The sequence below is a fragment of the Taudactylus pleione genome, unplaced genomic scaffold (genome assembly GCF_031769625.1).
Source record: "Taudactylus pleione unplaced genomic scaffold, aTauple2 ptg000192l, whole genome shotgun sequence".
Taxonomy (NCBI): Eukaryota; Metazoa; Chordata; class Amphibia; order Anura; family Myobatrachidae; genus Taudactylus; species Taudactylus pleione.
The window spans coordinates 3,610,519-3,622,657 of NW_028284594.1; the positions used below are offsets into that span (position 1 = coordinate 3,610,519).

At 32.5% G+C, this 12,139-nt stretch overlaps 5 non-coding genes across 5 annotated transcripts; all 5 read right to left on the reverse strand.

The window, feature by feature from the left end:
* Positions 1–2,066: 2,066 nt before the first annotated feature.
* TRNAP-AGG (transfer RNA proline (anticodon AGG)) lies at positions 2,067–2,138 on the reverse strand. The gene has a single exon. It is a non-coding gene; the product is annotated as a tRNA-Pro (tRNA).
* Positions 2,139–3,342: 1,204 nt separating this feature from the next.
* Positions 3,343–3,414, reverse strand: TRNAP-AGG (transfer RNA proline (anticodon AGG)). Its single transcript has one exon. It is a non-coding gene; the product is annotated as a tRNA-Pro (tRNA).
* Positions 3,415–5,733: 2,319 nt separating this feature from the next.
* On the reverse strand, positions 5,734–5,805 carry TRNAP-AGG (transfer RNA proline (anticodon AGG)). Its single transcript has one exon. It is a non-coding gene; the product is annotated as a tRNA-Pro (tRNA).
* A 1,204-nt stretch (positions 5,806–7,009) lies between these two features.
* Positions 7,010–7,081, reverse strand: TRNAP-AGG (transfer RNA proline (anticodon AGG)). Its single transcript has one exon. It is a non-coding gene; the product is annotated as a tRNA-Pro (tRNA).
* A 4,674-nt stretch (positions 7,082–11,755) lies between these two features.
* TRNAP-AGG (transfer RNA proline (anticodon AGG)) lies at positions 11,756–11,827 on the reverse strand. Its single transcript has one exon. It is a non-coding gene; the product is annotated as a tRNA-Pro (tRNA).
* Positions 11,828–12,139: the final 312 nt, after the last annotated feature.

The following is a 12,139-nucleotide window of genomic DNA, read 5'->3' on the forward strand; positions in this document are numbered from 1 at the left end:
TAAAATGTTTCCGTAAGATTCTATTGATAGTTTTCTATGTGTGCTTATTTGGAAAGTGCAGTGACAAGATATAAAAATGGCGACAGAGTTTGGACTTGTCTGATCGATAAAACCCAAGACTTGTAAAAAGCTATGTGTAAATCATGCATAAATAGAAGAAAGGCAATAGGAAAATGATGAAGGCAAGATTCATAAGTATGTACAAATTCTATTGGGAGTATGGCAAAAACAAAACTCAGTTGATGCTATTGACTTAGCCAATTGAGAAAATCAGATATATATAAACCATGAGATGCACCGTAAAAAGAAAGAGAGGGCTTGTCAGGGAATTGAACCAGGGACCTGTCGCGCCCAAAACGAAAATCATAGAATCATCAAGTAAGCATGTTTTATTTGATATCTTAACCAATTTTATGTGAAAATTATATTATTTTAAAGCAGTCACTAATGTGTACAAGGAGGAAATATTAGCAGAAATAAAATATTTCCTAATAGTCAATAATTTTCTAAGTATACTTGCTTGAAAATTGCTGTACAAAGTTTTATGATGCCCAGCAGAGTTTTTCTGATGGATAAAACCCAAGACATGTCACATGCTGTGTGCAGATAAGTACTTACAAATAATTTTAGCAGTTTGACAAAAAACAAAATTCAATTGTGCAAATTAGTAAATACAATCTATTTTGAGAGTTTTGAAAAAACAACATTCAGTTGAAATTCACTCAGGAAATTGACTACAATAAGATAATAGAACCATTTCAAAGAATCTGAAAATTTGGGCTCATCCAGGATTTGAACCCGGGACCTCTCGCACCCTAAGTGAGAATCATACCCCTAGACCAACAAGCCACCTACCTGAAGATTTTTCTTTGGATTTTTCAATTGATTTTTAGAAAATTGCTTTTTGTTTTTAAAACACCATATACATTTATGTAAAAATGAATTTGTAGAATAAAAAAAATATTTCCTTATGGTCCAGTAGATAGTTTTCTAAGGTATGCATATAGGAAAAGTGCCGGGACAAGATTTGTGAGTGCCTACAGAGTTTGGACTTCTCTCATGGACGAAGCTAAAGACTAGTCATATGCAATGTACAAATCATGCTTCCAGACACAGAAGAAAGGCAAAAGAATACCTTGCAATTTCATTTTTGAACTTTTTGTGTTTCAAAGTGAGACTATTCTTTGAAAACATTCAAAGCTATCTAGACAGAAGGGAACCTGCAGTTTTCCTGATATACCACAATACGGTTGAAATTTTAATAAGAATGCTCTTATTTGTAGTACAACTAAAATGTTTCCGTAAGATTCTATTGATAGTTTTCTATGTGTGCTTATTTGGAAAGTGCAGTGACAAGATATAAAAATGGCGACAGAGTTTGGACTTGTCTGATCGATAAAACCCAAGACTTGTAAAAAGCTATGTGTAAATCATGCATAAATAGAAGAAAGGCAATAGGAAAATGATGAAGGCAAGATTCATAAGTATGTACAAATTCTATTGGGAGTATGGCAAAAACAAAACTCAGTTGATGCTATTGACTTAGCCTATTGAGAAAATCAGATATATATAAACCATGAGATGCACCGTAAAAAGAAAGAGAGGGCTCGTCAGGGAATTGAACCAGGGACCTGTCGCGCCCAAAAGAAAAATCATAGAATCATCAAGTAAGCATGTTTTATTTGATATCTTAACCAATTTTATGTGAAAATTATATTATTTTAAAGCAGTCACTAATGTGTACAAGGAGGAAATATTAGCAGAAATAAAATATTTCCTAATAGTCAATAATTTTCTAAGTATACTTGCTTGAAAATTGCTGTACAAAGTTTTATGATGCCCAGCAGAGTTTTTCTGATGGATAAAACCCAAGACATGTCACATGCTGTGTGCAGATAAGTACTTACAAATAATTTTAGCAGTTTGACAAAAAACAAAATTCAATTGTGCAAATTAGTAAATACAATCTATTTTGAGAGTTTTGAAAAAACAACATTCAGTTGAAATTCACTCAGGAAATTGACTACAATAAGATAATAGAACCATTTCAAAGAATCTGAAAATTTGGGCTCATCCGGGATTTGAACCCAGGACCTCTCGCACCCTAAGCGAGAATCATACCCCTAGACCAACGATCCACCTACCTGAAGATTTTTCTTTGGATTTTTCAATTGATTTTTAGAAAATAGCTTTTTGTTTTTAAAACACCATATACATTTATGTAAAAATGAATTTGTAGAATAAAAAAAATATTTCCTTAAATTCCAGTAGATAGTTTTCTAAGGTATGCATATAGGAAAAGTGCAGGGACAAGATTTGTGAGTGCCTACAGAGTTTGGACTTCTCTCATGGACGAAGTTAAAGACTTGTCATATGCAATGTACAAATCATGCTTCCAGACACAGAAGAAAGGCAAAAGAAAACCTTGCAATTTCATTTTTGAACTTTTTGTGTTTCAAAGTGAGACTATTCTTTTAAAACATTCAAAGCTATCTAGACAGAAGGGAACCTGCAGTTTTCCTGATATACCACAATACGGTTGAAATTTTAATAAGTATGCTCTTATTTGTAGTACAACTAAAATGTTTCCGTAAGATTCTATTGATAGTTTTCTATGTGTGCTTATTTGGAAAGTGCAGTGACAAGATATAAAAATTGCGACAGAGTTTGGACTTGTCTGATCGATAAAACCCAAGACTTGTAAAAAACTATGTGTAAATAATGCATAAATAGAAGAAAGGCAATAGGAAAATGATGAAGGCAAGATTCATAAGTATGTACAAATTCTATTGGGAGTATGGCAAAAACAAAACTCAGTTGATGCTATTGACTTAGCCAATTGAGAAAATCAGATATATATAAACCATGAGATGCACCGTAAAAAGAAAGAGAGGGCTCGTCAGGGAATTGAACCAGGGACCTGTCGCGCCCAAAACGAAAATCATAGAATCATCAAGAAAGCATGTTTTATTTGATATCTTAACCAATTTTATGTGAAAATTATATTATTTTAAAGCAGTCACTAATGTGTACAAGGAGGAAATATTAGCATAAATAAAATATTTCCTAATAGTCAATAATTTTCTAAGTATACTTGCTTGAAAATTGCTGTACAAAGTTTTATGATGCCCAGCAGAGTTTTTCTGATGGATAAAACCCAAGACATGTCACATGCTGTGTGCAGATAAGTACTTACAAATAATTTTAGCAGTTTGACAAAAAACAAAATTCAATTGTGCAAATTAGTAAATACAATCTATTTTGAGAGATTTGAAAAAACAACATTCAGTTGAAATTCACTACTATAAGATAATAGAACCATTTCAAAGAATCTGAAAATTTGGGCTCATCCGGGATTTGAACCTGGGACCTCTCGCACCCTAAGCGAGAATCATACCCCTAGACCAACGAGCCACCTACTTGAAGATTTTTCTTTGGATTTTTCAATTGATTTTAAGAAAATAGCTTTTTGTTTTTAAAACACCATATACATTTATGTAAAAATTAATTTGTAGAATAAATAAAATATTTCCTTATGGTCCAGTAGATAGTTTTCTAAAAACATTCAAAGCTATCTAGACAGAAGGGAACCTGCAGTTTTCCTGATATACCACAATACGGTTGAAATTTGAATAAGAATGCTCTTATTTGTAGTACAACTAAAATGTTTCCGTAAGATTCTATTGATAGTTTTCTATGTGTGCTTATTTGGAAAGTGCAGTGACAAGATATAAAAATGGCGACAGAGTTTGGACTTGTCTGATCAATAAAACCCAAGACTTGTAAAAAGCTATGTGTAAATCATGCATAAATAGAAGAAAGGCAATAGGAAAATGATGAAGGCAAGATTCATAAGTATGTACAAATTCTATTGGGAGTATGGCAAAAACAAAACTCCGTTGATGCTATTGACTTAGCCAATTGAGAAAATCAGATATATATAAACCATGAGATGCACCGTAAAAAGAAAGAGAGGGCTTGTCAGGGAATTGAACCAGGGACCTGTCGCGCCCAAAACGAAAATCATAGAATCATCAAGTAAGCATGTTTTATTTGATATCTTAACCAATTTTATGTGAAAATTATATTATTTTAAAGCAGTCACTAATGTGTACAAGGAGGAAATATTAGCAGAAATAAAATATTTCCTAATAGTCAATAATTTTCTAAGTATACTTGCTTGAAAATTGCTGTACAAAGTTTTATGATGCCCAGCAGAGTTTTTCTGATGGATAAAACCCAAGACATGTCACATGCTGTGTGCAGATAAGTACTTACAAATAATTTTAGCAGTTTGACAAAAAACAAAATTCAATTGTGCAAATTAGTAAATACAATCTATTTTGAGAGTTTTGAAAAAACAACATTCAGTTGAAATTCACTCAGGAAATTGACTACAATAAGATAATAGAACCATTTCAAAGAATCTGAAAATTTGGGCTCATCCAGGATTTGAACCCGGGACCTCTCGCACCCTAAGTGAGAATCATACCCCTAGACCAACAAGCCACCTACCTGAAGATTTTTCTTTGGATTTTTCAATTGATTTTTAGAAAATTGCTTTTTGTTTTTAAAACACCATATACATTTATGTAAAAATGAATTTGTAGAATAAAAAAAATATTTCCTTATGGTCCAGTAGATAGTTTTCTAAGGTATGCATATAGGAAAAGTGCCGGGACAAGATTTGTGAGTGCCTACAGAGTTTGGACTTCTCTCATGGACGAAGCTAAAGACTAGTCATATGCAATGTACAAATCATGCTTCCAGACACCAGACACAGAAGAAAGGCAAAAGAATACCTTGCAATTTCATTTTTGAACTTTTTGTGTTTCAAAGTGAGACTGTTCTTTGAAAACATTCAAAGCTATCTAGACAGAAGGGAACCTGCAGTTTTCCTGATATACCACAATACGGTTGAAATTTTAATAAGAATGCTCTTATTTGTAGTACAACTAAAATGTTTCCGTAAGATTCTATTGATAGTTTTCTATGTGTGCTTATTTGGAAAGTGCAGTGACAAGATATAAAAATGGCGACAGAGTTTGGACTTGTCTGATCGATAAAACCCAAGACTTGTAAAAAGCTATGTGTAAATCATGCATAAATAGAAGAAAGGCAATAGGAAAATGATGAAGGCAAGATTCATAAGTATGTACAAATTCTATTGGGAGTATGGCAAAAACAAAACTCAGTTGATGCTATTGACTTAGCCTATTGAGAAAATCAGATATATATAAACCATGAGATGCACCGTAAAAAGAAAGAGAGGGCTCGTCAGGGAATTGAACCAGGGACCTGTCGCGCCCAAAAGAAAAATCATAGAATCATCAAGTAAGCATGTTTTATTTGATATCTTAACCAATTTTATGTGAAAATTATATTATTTTAAAGCAGTCACTAATGTGTACAAGGAGGAAATATTAGCAGAAATAAAATATTTCCTAATAGTCAATAATTTTCTAAGTATACTTGCTTGAAAATTGCTGTACAAAGTTTTATGATGCCCAGCAGAGTTTTTCTGATGGATAAAACCCAAGACATGTCACATGCTGTGTGCAGATAAGTACTTACAAATAATTTTAGCAGTTTGACAAAAAACAAAATTCAATTGTGCAAATTAGTAAATACAATCTATTTTGAGAGTTTTGAAAAAACAACATTCAGTTGAAATTCACTCAGGAAATTGACTACAATAAGATAATAGAACCATTTCAAAGAATCTGAAAATTTGGGCTCATCCGGGATTTGAACCCAGGACCTCTCGCACCCTAAGCGAGAATCATACCCCTAGACCAACGATCCACCTACCTGAAGATTTTTCTTTGGATTTTTCAATTGATTTTTAGAAAATAGCTTTTTGTTTTTAAAACACCATATACATTTATGTAAAAATGAATTTGTAGAATAAAAAAAATATTTCCTTAAATTCCAGTAGATAGTTTTCTAAGGTATGCATATAGGAAAAGTGCAGGGACAAGATTTGTGAGTGCCTACAGAGTTTGGACTTCTCTCATGGACGAAGTTAAAGACTTGTCATATGCAATGTACAAATCATGCTTCCAGACACAGAAGAAAGGCAAAAGAAAACCTTGCAATTTCATTTTTGAACTTTTTGTGTTTCAAAGTGAGACTATTCTTTTAAAACATTCAAAGCTATCTAGACAGAAGGGAACCTGCAGTTTTCCTGATATACCACAATACGGTTGAAATTTTAATAAGTATGCTCTTATTTGTAGTACAACTAAAATGTTTCCGTAAGATTCTATTGATAGTTTTCTATGTGTGCTTATTTGGAAAGTGCAGTGACAAGATATAAAAATTGCGACAGAGTTTGGACTTGTCTGATCGATAAAACCCAAGACTTGTAAAAAACTATGTGTAAATAATGCATAAATAGAAGAAAGGCAATAGGAAAATGATGAAGGCAAGATTCATAAGTATGTACAAATTCTATTGGGAGTATGGCAAAAACAAAACTCAGTTGATGCTATTGACTTAGCCAATTGAGAAAATCAGATATATATAAACCATGAGATGCACCGTAAAAAGAAAGAGAGGGCTCGTCAGGGAATTGAACCAGGGACCTGTCGCGCCCAAAACGAAAATCATAGAATCATCAAGAAAGCATGTTTTATTTGATATCTTAACCAATTTTATGTGAAAATTATATTATTTTAAAGCAGTCACTAATGTGTACAAGGAGGAAATATTAGCATAAATAAAATATTTCCTAATAGTCAATAATTTTCTAAGTATACTTGCTTGAAAATTGCTGTACAAAGTTTTATGATGCCCAGCAGAGTTTTTCTGATGGATAAAACCCAAGACATGTCACATGCTGTGTGCAGATAAGTACTTACAAATAATTTTAGCAGTTTGACAAAAAACAAAATTCAATTGTGCAAATTAGTAAATACAATCTATTTTGAGAGATTTGAAAAAACAACATTCAGTTGAAATTCACTACTATAAGATAATAGAACCATTTCAAAGAATCTGAAAATTTGGGCTCATCCGGGATTTGAACCTGGGACCTCTCGCACCCTAAGCGAGAATCATACCCCTAGACCAACGAGCCACCTACTTGAAGATTTTTCTTTGGATTTTTCAATTGATTTTAAGAAAATAGCTTTTTGTTTTTAAAACACCATATACATTTATGTAAAAATTAATTTGTAGAATAAATAAAATATTTCCTTATGGTCCAGTAGATAGTTTTCTAAAAACATTCAAAGCTATCTAGACAGAAGGGAACCTGCAGTTTTCCTGATATACCACAATACGGTTGAAATTTGAATAAGAATGCTCTTATTTGTAGTACAACTAAAATGTTTCCGTAAGATTCTATTGATAGTTTTCTATGTGTGCTTATTTGGAAAGTGCAGTGACAAGATATAAAAATGGCGACAGAGTTTGGACTTGTCTGATCAATAAAACCCAAGACTTGTAAAAAGCTATGTGTAAATCATGCATAAATAGAAGAAAGGCAATAGGAAAATGATGAAGGCAAGATTCATAAGTATGTACAAATTCTATTGGGAGTATGGCAAAAACAAAACTCCGTTGATGCTATTGACTTAGCCAATTGAGAAAATCAGATATATATAAACCATGAGATGCACCGTAAAAAGAAAGAGAGGGCTTGTCAGGGAATTGAACCAGGGACCTGTCGCGCCCAAAACGAAAATCATAGAATCATCAAGTAAGCATGTTTTATTTGATATCTTAACCAATTTTATGTGAAAATTATATTATTTTAAAGCAGTCACTAATGTGTACAAGGAGGAAATATTAGCAGAAATAAAATATTTCCTAATAGTCAATAATTTTCTAAGTATACTTGCTTGAAAATTGCTGTACAAAGTTTTATGATGCCCAGCAGAGTTTTTCTGATGGATAAAACCCAAGACATGTCACATGCTGTGTGCAGATAAGTACTTACAAATAATTTTAGCAGTTTGACAAAAAACAAAATTCAATTGTGCAAATTAGTAAATACAATCTATTTTGAGAGTTTTGAAAAAACAACATTCAGTTGAAATTCACTCAGGAAATTGACTACAATAAGATAATAGAACCATTTCAAAGAATCTGAAAAATTGGGCTCATCCAGGATTTGAACCCGGGACCTCTCGCACCCTAAGTGAGAATCATACCCCTAGACCAACAAGCCACCTACCTGAAGATTTTTCTTTGGATTTTTCAATTGATTTTTAGAAAATTGCTTTTTGTTTTTAAAACACCATATACATTTATGTAAAAATGAATTTGTAGAATAAAAAAAATATTTCCTTATGGTCCAGTAGATAGTTTTCTAAGGTATGCATATAGGAAAAGTGCCGGGACAAGATTTGTGAGTGCCTACAGAGTTTGGACTTCTCTCATGGACGAAGCTAAAGACTAGTCATATGCAATGTACAAATCATGCTTCCAGACACAGAAGAAAGGCAAAAGAATACCTTGCAATTTCATTTTTGAACTTTTTGTGTTTCAAAGTGAGACTGTTCTTTGAAAACATTCAAAGCTATCTAGACAGAAGGGAACCTGCAGTTTTCCTGATATACCACAATACGGTTGAAATTTTAATAAGAATGCTCTTATTTGTAGTACAACTAAAATGTTTCCGTAAGATTCTATTGATAGTTTTCTATGTGTGCTTATTTGGAAAGTGCAGTGACAAGATATAAAAATGGCGACAGAGTTTGGACTTGTCTGATCGATAAAACCCAAGACTTGTAAAAAGCTATGTGTAAATCATGCATAAATAGAAGAAAGGCAATAGGAAAATGATGAAGGCAAGATTCATAAGTATGTACAAATTCTATTGGGAGTATGGCAAAAACAAAACTCAGTTGATGCTATTGACTTAGCCTATTGAGAAAATCAGATATATATAAACCATGAGATGCACCGTAAAAAGAAAGAGAGGGCTCGTCAGGGAATTGAACCAGGGACCTGTCGCGCCCAAAACGAAAATCATAGAATCATCAAGTAAGCATGTTTTATTTGATATCTTAACCAATTTTATGTGAAAATTATATTATTTTAAAGCAGTCACTAATGTGTACAAGGAGGAAATATTAGCATAAATAAAATATTTCCTAATAGTCAATAATTTTCTAAGTATACTTGCTTGAAAATTGCTGTACAAAGTTTTATGATGCCCAGCAGAGTTTTTCTGATGGATAAAACCCAAGACATGTCACATGCTGTGTGCAGATAAGTACTTACAAATAATTTTAGCAGTTTGACAAAAAACAAAATTCAATTGTGCAAATTAGTAAATACAATCTATTTTGAGAGATTTGAAAAAACAACATTCAGTTGAAATTCACTACTATAAGATAATAGAACCATTTCAAAGAATCTGAAAATTTGGGCTCATCCGGGATTTGAACCTGGGACCTCTCGCACCCTAAGCAAGAATCATACCCCTAGACCAACGAGCCACCTACTTGAAGATTTTTCTTTGGATTTTTCAATTGATTTTAAGAAAATAGCTTTTTGTTTTTAAAACACCATATACATTTATGTAAAAATTAATTTGTAGAATAAATAAAATATTTCCTTATGGTCCAGTAGATAGTTTTCTAAAAACATTCAAAGCTATCTAGACAGAAGGGAACCTGCAGTTTTCCTGATATACCACAATACGGTTGAAATTTGAATAAGAATGCTCTTATTTGTAGTACAACTAAAATGTTTCCGTAAGATTCTATTGATAGTTTTCTATGTGTGCTTATTTGGAAAGTGCAGTGACAAGATATAAAAATGGCGACAGAGTTTGGACTTGTCTGATCGATAAAACCCAAGACTTGTAAAAAGCTATGTGTAAATCATGCATAAATAGAAGAAAGGCAATAGGAAAATGATGAAGGCAAGATTCATAAGTATGTACAAATTCTATTGGGAGTATGGCAAAAACAAAACTCAGTTGATGCTATTGACTTAGCCAATTGAGAAAATCAGATATATATAAACCATGAGATGCACCGTAAAAAGAAAGAGAGGGCTTGTCAGGGAATTGAACCAGGGACCTGTCGCGCCCAAAACGAAAATCATAGAATCATCAAGTAAGCATGTTTTATTCGATATCTTAACCAATTTTATGTGAAAATTATATTATTTTAAAGCAGTCACTAATGTGTACAAGGAGGAAATATAAGCAGAAATAAAATATTTCCTAATAGTCAATAATTTTCTAAGTATACTTGCTTGAAAATTGCTGTACAAAGTTTTATGATGCCCAGCAGAGTTTTTCTGATGGATAAAACCCAAGACATGTCACATGCTGTGTGCAGATAAGTACTTACAAATAATTTTAGCAGTTTGACAAAAAACAAAATTCAATTGTGCAAATTAGTAAATACAATCTATTTTGAGAGTTTTGAAAAAACAACATTCAGTTGAAATTCACTCAGGAAATTGACTACAATAAGATAATAGAACCATTTCAAAGAATCTGAAAATTTGGGCTCATCGAGGATTTGAACCCGGGACCTCTCGCACCCTAAGTGAGAATCATACCCCTAGACCAACAAGCCACCTACCTGAACATTTTTCTTTGGATTTTTCAATTGATTTTTAGAAAATTGCTTTTTGTTTTTAAAACACCATATACATTTATGTAAAAATGAATTTGTAGAATAAAAAAAATATTTCCTTATGGTCCAGTAGATAGTTTTCTAAGGTATGCATATAGGAAAAGTGCCGGGACAAGATTTGTGAGTGCCTACAGAGTTTGGACTTCTCTCATGGACGAAGCTAAAGACTAGTCATATGCAAAGTACAAATCATGCTTCCAGACACAGAAGAAAGGCAAAAGAATACCTTGCAATTTCATTTTTGAACTTTTTGTGTTTCAAAGTGAGACTGTTCGAGACTGTTCTTTGAAAACATTCAAAGCTATCTAGACAGAAGGGAACCTGCAGTTTCCTGATATACCACAATACGGTTGAAATTTTAATAAGAATGCTCTTATTTGTAGTACAACTAAAATGTTTCCGTAAGATTCTATTGATAGTTTTCTATGTGTGCTTATTTGGAAAGTGCAGTGACAAGATATAAAAATGGCGACAGAGTTTGGACTTGTCTGATCGATAAAACCCAAGACTTGTAAAAAGCTATGTGTAAATCATGCATAAATAGAAGAAAGGCAATAGGAAAAATGATGAAGGCAAGATTCATAAGTATGTACAAATTCTATTGGGAGTATGGCAAAAACAAAACTCAGTTGATGCTATTGACTTAGCCTATTGAGAAAATCAGATATATATAAACCATGAGATGCACCGTAAAAAGAAGAGAGGGCTCGTCAGGGAATTGAACCAGGACCTGTCGCGCCCAAAACGAAAATCATAGAATCATCAAGTAAGCATGTTTTATTTGATATCTTAACCAATTTTATGTGAAAATTATATTATTTTAAAGCAGACACTAAGTGTACAAGGAGGAAATATTAGCAGAAATAAAATGTTTCCTAATAGTCAATAATTTTCTAAGTATACTGCTGAAAATTGCTGTACAAAGTTTTATGATGCCCAGCAGAGTTTTTCTGATGGATAAAACCCAAGACATGTCACATGCTGTGTGCAGATAAGTACTTACAAATAATTTTAGCAGTTTGACAAAAAACAAAATTCAATTGTGCAAATAGTAAATACAATCTATTTTGAGAGATTTGAAAAAACAACATTCAGTTGAAATTCACTACTATAAGATAATAGAACCATTTCAAAGAATCTGAAAATTTGGGCTCATCCGGGATTTGAACCTGGGACCTCTCGCACCCTAAGCGAGAATCATACCCCTAGACCAACGAGCCACCTCTTGAAGATTTTTCTTTGGATTTTTCAATTGATTTTAAGAAAATAGCTTTTTGTTTTTAAAACACCATATACTTTATGTAAAAATTAATTTGTAGAATAAATAAAATATTCCTTATGGTCCAGTAGATAGTTTTCTAAAAACATTCAAAGCTATCTAGACAGAAGGGAACCTGCAGTTTTCTGATATACACAATACGGTGAAATTTTAATAAGAATGCTCTTATTTGTAGTACAACTAAAATGTTTCCGTAAGATTCTATTGATAGTTTTCTATGTGTGCTTATTTGGAAAGTGCAGTGACAAGATAT